The sequence below is a fragment of the Cyanistes caeruleus genome, chromosome 18, assembly GCF_971803275.1.
Source record: "Cyanistes caeruleus chromosome 18, bCyaCae1.hap1.1, whole genome shotgun sequence".
NCBI lineage: Eukaryota > Metazoa > Chordata > Aves > Passeriformes > Paridae > Cyanistes > Cyanistes caeruleus.
The window spans coordinates 13,058,112-13,071,355 of record NC_141718.1 but is presented as its reverse complement, the minus strand read 5'-3'; the positions used below and the strand labels follow the sequence as shown (position 1 = coordinate 13,071,355).

The window sequence follows — 13,244 nt, the reverse complement described above, 5'->3', positions numbered from 1 at the left end:
CCTCTTCTCCATACATCAGCCACTGAACACTGGGTTGGGATCTGCCAGGCAGGAGCAGGGATTCCTCCATGGAATGCTGTGAGAAGTCATTCCTTGGTCCAGCAGGAGCTGTCAGGAACGAGCTGTTTGATGCTGCAGCGTGGTGTGGTCCTGCCTGTGGGGTGAGGGTACAGGGCTCTCCCTCAAGCCAGGCTTTGGAAGGCTGAGATGAACAGATCTCCCTCCATTGTGATCCTGGGTGCCTTAGGAATGGTTAAGGAATGGTGACACACCCCTGGACACCTCTGGAAGCCTCCCAGTGCCCAGCTGGCCAAACAAAACCCTTCCATCAGCACCTAGGGATGGAAATGTGTACCCTTGTGCTGCTGGGTGGCAACAGAATTCACGTGCCAGAAAAGTGCCTGAAATTTCATCTGAATGTCACACCTAAAATTCCCAGGGAAGTGGGATGAGTTTGAGAGGTGCAGTGGCAGCTGCAGTTCAGGAGCTGGCAGCTCCTGGGGACATTTGCCACTGCAAGAGTCCCCCTTGTCCAAAGGACAGGTCCCTGCTGCTGCTCCCTCATGGAGCCACAGAACAGTGCCCCAGGGATCCAGGGGCACCCCAGCTGCTCTGGGCACCCTGTGCCAGGGCCTGCCCACCCTGCCAGGGAACAATTCCTGCCCAATATCCCATCCATCCCTGCCCTCTGGCAGTGGAAGCCATTCCCTGTGTCCTGTCCCTCCATCCCTTGTCCCCAGTCCCTCTCCAGCTCTCCTGGAGCCCCTTTAGGCTCTGGAAGGGGCTCTGAGGTGTCCCTGGAGCCTTCTCCTCTCCAGATGAGCAGCCCCAGCTCTCCCAGCCTGGCTCCAGCCCTTGGAGCAGCTCCATGGCTCCTCTGGACTGGCTCCAGCAGCTCCAGGTCCCTCCTGTGCAGGGCCCCAGGGCTGGGGCAGCTCTGCAGGTGGGGTCTCACCTGAGTGTGGCAGAGAGGCAGGATCCCTCCCTTGGTCCCCCACTCTTTGGGATCAGCTCAGGACATGCACAAAACAGAGCAGAATTCATCCCTGGTTCCTTTGTCACCCTGATTTGCTGGTGCCTTCCTCCAGAGCTGGTGCTGCCCCGTGTGGGTCTGACCAGGCTGTGCACAAGGGACAAGGGCTTGGGCTGTTTTGCAGAAGCAGGGCTGTGTGAGGGGGGTGTCACCCCAAATAATAGCTAAGGAGGAAAATAGGAAGGGAGAGGCCACAGGTGGTGAAGCAGAACCAGCAGCATCACATCCAGAGAGGAAACATTTCCATGAGTAGTGATGTAGGATTTGGACTCTGGAACTGAGGGGAGATTGGCTGAGTTTGCTCTGAAAAAGACCTCAAGGAAGAGACAGCAGAGACAGAGGCATCACAAGTAAGGACATTTGGAATTGCCAGCTTCACTCCAAAGCATTCCTGGTTTTCCTGTGAGAGGTCCTGGCCTGATGCCCCACATGAGGCTGGGAGGGGATTTGCTGGGCAGTTTTTGTGGAGTTTTGGGGTAGGGAGGTGGGAATACTGAGCAGGTTTGGGAACCAAGGCTGGCACCAAGAACATTTTGGGAAGTGATGCTGGAGAGTTCCCACTGGTACCAGCAGGGTTTTTGCTCCTTGTCCTTGCTCTTGTCAGAAGCTGCATAAATGATCTCCCCAGGGAAAGGAGAGTTGGCTTTCACTTTTCTAAGAAAAATAAGAGCAGGAGAACATGAAGAAATGTTTTTTTCTCTCTTCAAATCCACAAGGTTTACTCTTCTTTTTCCTTGACTTGCATTATATGAGAAATCCCCCCCAGAAAACCCCGTGAATATGCTGGGATGAGGCTTTTCCAGGCTGAAAGAGATGGGATATTCTTCTTGGAAATGAATATATTACCCATGAGGTGTCATTTGGGTGCCTGATGCTATTGTTCCTGCAGGTTTGAGCTTTCCAGTGGCATTTCTGTGATTCTGCTGTAATTGCTATTCATAATTTGACCAATTTCTTCCTTTTTTTCACTTGAGTTCATTCCTTTGACAAGGTGATTCATATTTCCCCCACATCAGCAGCTGGTCCTTGGTCTCCCTTCCATGCTGAAGGAGGTGAATTAAACAAAGATGGCAAATGAAACGGAAAGAAATTCACTTAGTGCCATGAAATATTAACAGGCACTTATGGGAAGTGAGCCCTGCTGCTCTGGAAGGGCTCTGCTGGAGGGAGGGACCTGCAGGGTGACAATTCCCCCTGGACATTTGCAGAGCCTGGCTATGGTGATTGTCTTCAATCAAATTGGTGGTTTGGTTCTTTCAATTACGAAATGAGCCCCAGGGACTGCGCTCAGGGACAGCCTGACCCTGTGTGCTTGGTGTGGAAGAGGAAGGACAGCTGGCCGTGCCACCAGGGCGTGGTGGGGTGACAGGAACACCCAGGCCTGGTGACAAACAGCTCCCATGGAAAGCAGAAAACACTGTTCCTATTTAAGGAAATATTTTCTTTCCTCTGCAATGATCCTGCTTGAACAACTTGTCTGTGCAGAGGGATGCCCTGCTCGGAGGAGAGCCCACCCACCAGGATGGTTTATGGACAATAACCCATGGATGGATGCTCCAGCCCCTTGCTAAGGAGTGTGTGTGGGAGCAGAACTTGCTGACCAGATCCTGGTTCTAATTCCTTACAAACCTGAAAACCAGAGAATTCCCAGAGGCAGGGAAGGTCAGGGAAAGTTGGAAGCAGCAAGTGTGAAAGCCCCAGAAGTGAGGAGAGGCTGCTCAGCTCGGGATCTGTGCTGTGGAGAAAGAGGAGATACTAACAGAGCTAAGGATCTGGCTAGGATAAAGGATAAAGAGATAGAAATACAGAGAAAAATACCTGGAAAAGCACTGAAATGTGCTGTTAGAGAGTCACCATCCCTGGAATACTCCAGAAACATGTGCCTGTGGCACTTGGGGATGTGGTTCAGTGGCACTGGGTTGACACTTGGACTTGGAGATCTTAGAGGGCTTTTCCAACCTTTCCACAATTCCATATTTCCAATTTCCACCAATAATTTCCACTGCTATATTTCCCAGATTTTTTTTCTAAACCCAGTTGTTTGGGGTTTTTTTTATTCTGATATCCTTTTTAAAGATATTGATGTCACAATTATTAATTGATGGCATCACCTTGATGTCAGCAAGCCCTGGGCTTGGACCAATGTCCTGGTGGATGAGATGTGCACAAATTCCCCCAGCCTCTGCTCATGGATCTGAATTATCATAATAAATTCAGATTTATGTCAGGCACTTGATTTCCGTGGTGGAAAATATCCTGCCTATGGAATCAATGGGCAGTTATTAAATAGATTAAGAACCAGGCAGCTTAAAGCCCTCAAAATGCGATTGTTGGTGGAGGATCAGTGCAGAACAAGCTGCTTGCACAGGAGCTTTGCAGGGTTCAGCTTCCACCCTGCTGGATTTCCCTATTTTCATGAATGATCTGGAAAACATCTATAAATGACTGGCTGTGAAGCTGGCAGCTGACTGGGATTTTGCCCTGACAAATAAGGCTGAAGGCTGGGCTCTAATGCAGAGCAAGTACAAGTGCCTGGGAGGCTGGCAGCAGGGAAACAAGGATCTAAATCCAGCTAGGTGCCTGGCCATCCGTCTGGGAGCAGGGAATGGGAGCTCCAGGTCTAAAACTGATTGAAGGCCACGTTGGAGAACAGGTGATTATGGACATTATGGCCCTGTAGTGGGGAAATGGATGGGCACAGGGAAGAGGGGAGGCTGCAGGCGGAACAGGAGCTTTTATCCACCTGGAATGAAAAGCAGGAGGGGGCTCTCATTTCTCTGCCTGCAATGAGACCTTGAACTGAGGACTTTGAGCATGGAAATGTGGTGTGAATTCCTGGTGGAATTCTGTGGGAACTCAGGGTGGCTGTGAGGTGAGGGCAGCTCAGCCCAGCACCAGGGGCTCAAACCCTGCTGGGCTGCAGGATCCTTTCCCCATTGCTCACTTCCCGATTTCCAGAAAAGCAGGAGCTTGTATCATGAGCAGCCTGTTGTGTCCTTGTTCAGCTGGGCTTCACAGAGCTGCACATTTCAGAGGAATGTGTTTGTCTGTAGAGCTGTGGGTGTCGTGCTCCTCACCTCGGGAGGGTGGCTGAGTGAGCTGCACTCACCTGAGACACACTCACACTCACCAAAAACCAGTCCCAGCTTCATCTGGGAATGAAAGGATGAGTCAGGGGTGTGTGCCAGGAGCTGGGAGAGATGCTGAGGGAAAAGGGGAAGGGAGGGAGAGGGTGAGCATGGCCCTGGAGGCTGGAGGGGCCGTGTGTCCCAGAGGGATGAGGAATGTCCTGAGCCTGCTGAAGGCCACGTTCAGGTGGAGACCTCACAGATCGCCGCAAGGCTCTGGTCCTCCAGGCTTGGCAAGGGGAACAAGGTGTGAGCAGGGCAGAGAAATCTCATCTCCAGTCCCGTGTCTGCTCTCTCCTGTGGTCATTTCCAGCTGTTCTCGGCAATGGGGCTGTGGCTAAGGTTGGAGTTGGAATGTTCTCCCCCTTCCTGTCCTGCCTGGGGCTGTTTGCTCACTCTGCATCCACACACACAGCCAAACTGAGGCCATGGGGGATGTTTGGAACAACTGTCCCTTCCAGGCTCCTAAACTTCATCCCTGCACTCCACATGATGCAGATGCTGGGCTGCGAGCAAAATCTGAGATAATATTATTTTAGAGGAAAACAAAAGAAAATGCTGCCTTGGGCAAGGGGCTTTTCCAGAAGCTGTGGGGGTGGGATTTGCAGCTGGCAGGGGGTGCAGTCCCAGATGGCTGGGGAGGAGCAGGTGTAAATTCCATCTGGAGCTTCACCTCTCCTCTCCCTGAGTCATTCACACACAAAGCAGCCACCAACGCCAGGTTTGGAGCTGCAGGAATCTCTCCTTCTTCCTGAGAAGGTTTTGAAGCATTCTTGAGGTACTTTGTGGCCCATGGGAGACCTAAATCATCACAGGAACCCGCGTTTCCTTCCTTTGAACACCTGTTTATCCCTGATTTTTCACAGATATGGCACAGATAATCCCAACTTCTGGAGGAGCTGCTTGTGATTCACAGTGAATATTTTGTCACTTCATTCTTCCCAGCGTGGGGATGGAATGGTGGCAGGATCACACATGATCTTGCTTGTGCAGTGCTCTGGATGCATCCCATCTGGAGAGGATGGGAGTGAGGATTGGGACCACTCAGGATGCCCTCAGTGCAGTGCTGAAACGAGGAACAGCTTTTCTGGTCTCATTCTTTGGGATCTGCTGGGCTTGACTTTACTGGGCTGGGTGTGGGTTTTGGCCATGGGACTCTTGGCAAAAGGCAGCGGGACAGGGACAGATCTGGGGAAAAAATCCTTCCCTGGCAGGGTGGGCAGGCCCTGGCACAGGGTGCCCAGAGCAGCTGGGGCTGCCCCTGGATCCCTGGCAGTGCCCAAGGCCAGGCTGGACATTGGAGTTTGGAGCAGCCTGGGACAGTGGGAGGTGTCCCTGCCATGGCAGGGGTGGCACTGGATGGGATTTAAGGTCCTCCTCACCCAAACCATCCCACAGTCCTGTGACAGCTGTGACAATACCATGGCTGTTGGTGGCTGTCACTTGGAGAAAGTGCAGCTGTGACATTTCATATAACCCTGGAATGGTTTGGGTGGGAAGATGCCTTAAAGATTAATTCATTCCAAGCCATCTGGTTATCCCAGGAAGGAGCCCTTCCTCCTCCTCCTCAGCTCCCTGTGCTCAGTGTGGCCAGGCCTAGCCTCGCAGGTGCCCAGTGCAGCCCTGAGAGGTGGATCAGGATCACAGCAGCTACTCAGAGCTGCTCTCCCAGATTAATTCAGTGGGATTTGGAGAGTTCAGCAAGTGCCTGCAGGCTTTCAGGGATCTCCTCCTGTCCTGCAGCCTTCCTGCCTGTCCTCTTCCCCTTTTCATGCCCATTTTTCCCAGGAGTGCCTCAAGTTCTCCACATGCACATTCTAGGCCACGTGCTTTCACCTTCCCCTTGGGCACTGGGCCTTTTCTGCCTCTCATCCAGCTCCCACAGCCTTGGGTGCCTTTGGCACAGCCAGCCCCTGCTCTGTGCATCTCCAGGAAATTTTGCCCTCTCGTCCCGCTGTCGCTGTGGAATTTGGTCCCTAGCAAAAGATCAAGTCAAACTCACCTGCTCTGAGCCAAATCCCCACAAATCCCATGTGCTCCATGGAGTCCAGAGCCTGCTGCTGCCGTGCTGGGGCTCTGTGGTGTCACACTGGTGGAGAGGACACCAGGACAAGACTTTATGCTGTGTGTTCAGGAGAGCTGGACATATCTGTGGTTATTCCAGCTCCAAACATGATCACACCCTGAGGAGCTCCTGCATCAGGGCAGAAACCAGTTCTGAGGAGGGAAAGGGGAACACTGGGAGTTTGGATGGGCCAGCAGCATCTGAGACCTGCACTGTCTGCACAGAAAGGACCAGGGTTGGACTGTGTCAAGCCCAGGACTGGAATAAACCCACCTAAGAGTCTTTTCCACAGGAATTCTCCATGTTTTACTTTAAGCTCATAATCTTCTCTGTTTAAAAGGTCAGGAGCTTTCCTCTTCCAGATGTGCCACAAATGGAAAGAGGACAGGTGGCAACCATGCAGATTTGTTCTGTATTACATGAGAACAGCTGAAAATTCTCCTTGTGCTGATTGACGTGGAGGGAGAGCCCTACCAGGTGAGGGGCAGAGCACAACACTGGCAGGAGCATTCACTGCAGAATGGACTGGTGTATCCATAGGATTTTCCAGTGCATATCCATAGGAAACAGGGATAACTAGGTCAAGTTTTCAGTGCTTAAGAATCTCAAAGATTATTCCTGATTTCATGAAAATAATTTTAAATACCATCTTTAACCTGTGTGGGGCTGGCCAAGTCCTTATTTATTGTTTCTTGTGAGGGAAGGGAGGTACTAAAATGGAAATTCTAGAGAATCTGTGGAACTTCTGTAAAAGTCCTTCTGAACCCCTGCATAAGTTTGTTAAAACCTCTGCAGCTGTCCATCTAAATCTGTGCAAAATTCCATCTGAATCTCTGCAACAGTCCATCCAAACCTCTGCAAAGTCCATCTAAATCTCCTCAGATGTCCATCTGAACCTCTGCAGAATTCCATCTGAACCTCTGCAGAATTCCATCTGAACACCTGGAAAATTTCATCTAAACCTCTGCCATGGTCCCTCTGAACCTCTACAAAACTCCTTCTAATCCTTTGCAATTTTCCACCTGAACTTCTGCAAAATTTCACCTAAACCTCTGCCCAATTCCATCTGCACCTCTGCCATGGTCCAAGCTGCCCCTGCACCCCAAGTACTGCCCTCCCACCCCAGCAGTGAAGAGGAAAAGCTGTGGAGTACAGCAAAAACATCTGGAGCAGCATTCCTACAGGCTCCTAGGACTTGGAATCCCCAAGAGGGGAAGGAAGGTTTTATTCCATGGAAGCTCTGCCTCAGGCTGCTGTTTGCCCAGGGCTTGGTTGGAGAAGGTGCCAGGGAAAGGCTCCCACTATTTAGAGCTGCATTCCCACTCCCGTCTACTCCTGGATCCCACCTCAGGCCAGCCCAAATGTCCCTGGCCTGGCTCCCTGCAGCTCTTCTCACCTTCTTTTATTGGAATCAGGACTTTTCCCATTCACTGGCCTCCCAGGGCACTCCTGGGCTGTAATAATTGATAATTGTTATTGTTAACCTGGGACCCAATGACTCCCATGATATTTCCCCTCAGAAGGGTTCTGGTGACCTTTTCTCTGAGCAGCTCTCACACCTCTGTGCCTTGCAGCAAGCCTTGGGAATTCAGCAGGATAAAAACCCTCTGGCTACAGAAGAAACTTTAATTTCTCTGCTCCTTGTCGAGTTCTCATTCAAATGGGCTGAAATGCAAACTGTTCACTCTCCCCTTCTCCTTCCTCTCCCTGCTGCTTCTGAGGGAAATGCTGGCAAAGCACCAAAAGCATAACCCTGACCAAATGTTTTCAGGCTAAATCCAGGCTGCTGCCAAAATTTTGGGAGTGAGGAAGAGCCACTGGCAGGGATGGGGAGCCCCACATGTGGGAGCTGTTTTGGCACATCCAATGGAAGGATGGAGCTGTCCCAGGGGAGGTTTGTTCTGCCCTGAGCTCCTGGAATGAGCTGTGGAGCTCAGCCCCCAGCGATGCTGAAGAATCAGTGTTCAAACTCCCTGGAGGTTCGGGAGGATGGAGTGGAAGAATTGCACAAGATATAACTCGTTTTTACCTTCTTCACTTCAAAATATCCCTGCAGTATTAAGTCCAAAAATCGCATTAAGGGAGTGTGATTTAAGAGGAAAAGATGAACACCAGAAGTAGGGAGATGGCACATCCACTGCCTGCCTCCCTGCCAGGATGCATTACAGAAATGACCTTTCAGCCCTGACCATAGCTGGGATTTTCCCTGCTCAAACCCTGTTTAGGGCACAGCCTGGATGTTCCAGAGGGGCTGTGCTGCCAAAGGCAAGGAAGAGCACCTCGGTCCCAAGGTTAATGGGTCTGGATGCAGTGTCAGAGGATGTGGGATCAGGGACAAGTCAGGGCTGGGGTTCAGGTGCTGCCCCTACTGCTGCTCACATCCCAGCAGCTCCAGGTAGGGCTGGCACACGTCTCACACGGAGCTGTGCCAAACCTGCTTGCACCATTCCTGCTGCCTCAGGCCCCCAAAGATGTCCCAAAGGGAATTAGCTCTCTATTTTTAGGCCACTGGGATTCACCACCGGTGTTCTGGTGTGAGCTGGGGCTCGAGCTCCAGCCCCTGGACATGGAGTGATTCAGAGCCCCAGAGCTCGCCCACCCCAGTGACCTCGCTGATTGTCCCACCTAAGAGGAGTGTCTGACACCCAAAAGCCCCACCGAGATGCAGAGGTGCCTCAGGACCTGCTTTGGCCCCAAAACGTTGTTCTGCAGCTGCCTGAGGGTGGCAGGGACCCCGCAGCTGTGACTCTGGTGCCTGCCCCAGGTGTTTCACGGTGGCAAAGCTTCACCCCATCCTTGCCTCCCAGCTGGAGCCGCTCCAGCTGCACCATCATGCTCCATCCTTCCTGTCCGCTGCAGAAGGGAGGGAACCTTCTCCAGAACCTCCAGACTACACCGAGTCCATCGCCCTTCCTCACTGACCTCTCCATTCACCTCCACTTGAAATGCATCAAAGCACTGCCCTCTTTCCCTGGCACAGGCACAGCCCCACCTTTGGCCACAGGACAAAACAGGAGGCACCAGGAGCAACCAAGAGCGGAATTTCAAAGGATGCCCACGGAATTTCAAAGGATGCCCACTCTGAGTGGGGAATTCGGCAGCTCCAGTGTGTCCCTACTATAAACAGAGGCAAAACGCTGTGTGCATCAGCAAAAGGCTTTGTATTGTAAAGTGCTCCCTTTATGTCCGAGCAGGAGAGAATTCAGATGATTATTGACCCTCCTCTGCAGGAAAGCCACATTAGAATATCTCCAAATCAATGGAGACCGAGCAGAGCAGCGGGGAGAGGCCGTGGCTCTGCAAACGGCACCACACTGCAGCTCGCTTTGGCCTCCTGAAAAAAAAAGTTTGCAAAGCATCTGCTGGAGGTCCCCGGAGCCTTTTCCTTCTAATTGCCACGTTTGACAAGGCGATGGCCCCGGGGAGCGGCGGAGAGACAGATAATGGACCCACTTTAATTGCTTCCAGTTCCGTGAGTCAGAACACTCGGGGATGGCAAAAGGGACGCGCTGCAGATTCACTGAAGGAGCTTCCTGGCTTTTAAGAAAGCTGTGGAGGAACAAATGCTAAACTCAAAGCCAAAGTCTTGGAGGGACTGAAGGTTCCAGGTTCTGGAATTTCTTTCATGCTTTGCTTTTGACAGGAACTCTCGAGTTAAGTTTTAATCATGTTCTGAAAGAGGGAAGGATGGTTTCTCTGCTAAGAGAGTAGGGGACAGGAGTCATTCCAAGAGCCTTTTCCTCAGGGATGGGCACTGGGATGGGTCCTGAGGTGGAGGAGTCCAGCTGGAGATGGAGGATCCAGCATCCAGTGTTGGTGGGAGCTCAGTGCAGACACAGAAGTCAGGATGGATTTATCTGGAAGGTGAAGGGGAGATGCTGCTCCCCACTGGGAGCTGAGCATGCCATGTTCTGGGAATGGGCAGACAGGGAACCTTCTGACCTCCCTTGTCCCTGACAGCTGTGAATCACAGAATCCTGGAATGCTTTGAGTTGGGAAGGACCTTTAAGTTCATCTCATTCCACCTCCTGACACCTTAGCCTCCCACGGCTTCATCCACTCCTGCCCTTCCCCTGGCCCTGCCCTGGCTGGGGACAGGCAGCGGCTGGGCTGTGTCATGGATCAGGCAGGACACGGCTGAGCTGCACGGCAGCAAAGTCACTGGAAAAAGGCTTTGGGGGGTGATTGACAGGAGCTGTCTCGGTGGAAGGAGCTAATCCGAGCAGCTCATGAACACCAGGTCCCTAATTAAAGCGCACAGCCTGGCCCTGCTGTAATTAATTTCCCGGTGCTGCTGGCTGGCAGCGCTCTCAGTGCCACTGACTCACCGCTGCTGGCAGCCTCCGGGGCATCGGAGTGGGACAGGAGAAACGAGCCTCGAGCCTTGGAGGGGAGTAGGATGTGCCCCTTCCCTCCTGGAGCCACAGAACTCCACAGGAGCTGGGACAGGAGCCTGGTCCAGGAGCTTCCCACAGCAAGAGAGATCCTGTGGATCACCTGTGCCCGCTCAGCTGCCGGGATGGGCGGCACAGGGCAGGCTCATGGCTCATCCTCTGCCAGCTGCTTCCCGTCCTCTTCTCTCTCCTCGTGTATACGTGGATTTACATGGATTTATTGTGCCCTTGGCTGGAGCTGGGACAGAGATGATGTGATTCCTCTCACTGGGGAAGGGGTTTTTGCATTCCTTCTGCTGTTTCCCATTTATTCCTGAGGCTGTGGGATGCACGTGGGCTGTGGCTGGATTTTCCCCAGGCCGTGGCAGGGACAAGCAACCTGGGGACAGTGGGATCCTGCCCCAGTGTCCCAGTCCGAGCTGTTTGCTGAGTGGAAGGTGTTGCATGAGGAGGTGATTCCCACTGCTCCGGTGCCACCCGAATCACGGAGCTGCCGAGAGAGGCTCCAGAAAGTCCCATTTCTCTGCCCATGGGGTTTCATTATCACTGCAGAGGGGTGGCCAGAGAGTTGCCAGCACTGTTTTAATTTCCCAGGAGGCTGCTCTTGCTGTGCCATGGCTGCAGCAGGCAGTTTCAGTTGTCTCATTTTACTGTGCTTCATGCAATGGGACGTGACGTGTCAAAACATGACAAGGCAGCCAAAATGTGTCACAACACTGCGCTCAAACTCTGCCTTGCAGGGTTGCTCAGCAGCTGATAGCATCAGGCTCCAATTATCTCTGCATGCTGAGCTAGGGTTTTATCCCTTGTGGAATTTGATATATGGGAGTGTCCTGCCTGTATTGGCCTCAGATTTATTAACCACATATGGTGAATCGTTCTGAGCAGACTGACACCCAAACCTGGGATCCCCACCCGTTCTTGCAGGAAAGAGACTTTCCCACCTCAGCTTTTCCAATTGTTATTCCTTCAGTAAATATTTGGTGAGGTTTCCATGTGACTTAATTTGTTATTATTGGTGTTTGATGTGGTTTTATTTGCCACAAGAGCATCTGCCAGGCTCTAAGGGAGGTGCAGCCACTGCCTTCAGACTCCCCCTTGGGAATTTGTGAGACTGGATGTGGCTCCAGTCTCCCCAGTTCATCCCATTCTGCACTGCTGGGCTTTCCTGTCTGGCTTTTTGAACTCTGCTTTTCCACCTTACTTTGTAATGAGGCACCAACATTCTGGAATGATGTTTTGAGGTTTTCAAAGGAAAAACCCTCCCACGAGAGAGGCAAAGACGCTCTTTCCCTGGGCTGGAGATTCCCAGTGATGGGGAGGATGTGCCCTTTGGCCAGAGGTGCTGTGACGAGCTGGGAAGAAGTAACAGTGTCCCTGCTCACATGTGGCATTCCCAAATGGAGCCTCCTGCTGCTCAGACTGCTGCCCATTCATTTTATCTCCTGTTTGGAGGAATCAGACTAATTACTGGCTGCTAATTGCTGGGAAAGCACTGCTGGTACTGCCTCCCTTCCCAAGGGGAGCAGGGAACAGCCTGGCTCTCCTCAGGTCTCTCAGCGAGACCTTCAGGGACCCTCGAGGTCCCTTTGGAGAAGGTGTCCATCCCCTCCCTCCCTCCCTCCCTCCCTCCCTCCCTCCCTCCCTCCCTCCCTCCCTCCCTCCCTCCCTCCCTCCCTCCCTCCCTCCCTCCCTCCCTCCCTCCCTCCCTCCCTCCCTCCCCTCCCTCCCCTCCCTCCCTCCCTCCCCTCCCTCCCTCCCTCCCTCCTCATTCCCAGCTCCCCAGCCGGGGAATTGGGTGAACCGAAATGCTTCCTTGGGATTCCAGAGTAGCCAAGCTCCTGGGGAAGTGGGTGGGCATCACCAGGAAAAAAATGTTCCTCTCTGGGGTTTTCCAGCCCCATGGAGCTGGCTAGCATGCTTGGGCCGTGTGGAATCTATTTCTGCCTTGTACACTGGTGGGGTCCCTGAATGAAGCCTTGCACAAGACTTTCTCCTACAACAGCACGATGGAAAATCCTGCTGTTTCCTCTTCTTCCTCGGTGGCTGCACAGGTTCAAAGGGAAAAAATATGGGGAGAGAGGAAACAGGAATGTGTGGCTTAAAATTTTGAGCAGGAGAAGGAAAGGATCCTCTTGGCCCTGAGACTTCTCCAGGCAGGTCTGACCTGAAAGTTATTCTGGGAATGTCTCACAGTTATTTCTCCAAGGAAGATGAAATCAGTCCAAAATTATTTGTGGAAAGTCACAGGTATGTTTTGAGAGCAGTGTGGGGACACCTGCTTGTTTGAAAGAGTTGTTCCGTGACCCTGCAAAGTGAGGAACTGGTGGCACTGCTGGGATGGGATTTGGACTTTCCTGGTATATCCCTGGTCCTTTTCCAGTGGCTGAGCTGTGCCAGGAATGCCCATGGCAGAGGGAAATGCCACAGAATTCGTTCCCTTTGCTCACAGGTAAGATATTGGGAACAGGGCTGATGTTGGATGTGCAAATCCAAAGCGTTGATCCCTCTCTTTCATCTCCTGAGGGTGCAGGGCAGAGATGGCTGGGACTCCATCTCTGCAAGTGTGCACTGATCTAAGCTCTTGAGTTGAGTGGCAGAGTCCCATTTGCAATACTACATTT

At 52.4% G+C, this 13,244-nt stretch overlaps 1 protein-coding gene across 2 annotated transcripts in view; it reads left to right on the top strand.

Moving 5' to 3' along the window:
• Positions 1–13,244, top strand: part of RTN4R (reticulon 4 receptor) — a 78,949-nt gene that overhangs the window by 63,516 nt on the left and 2,189 nt on the right. The gene's annotated exons all lie outside the window — the stretch shown is intronic.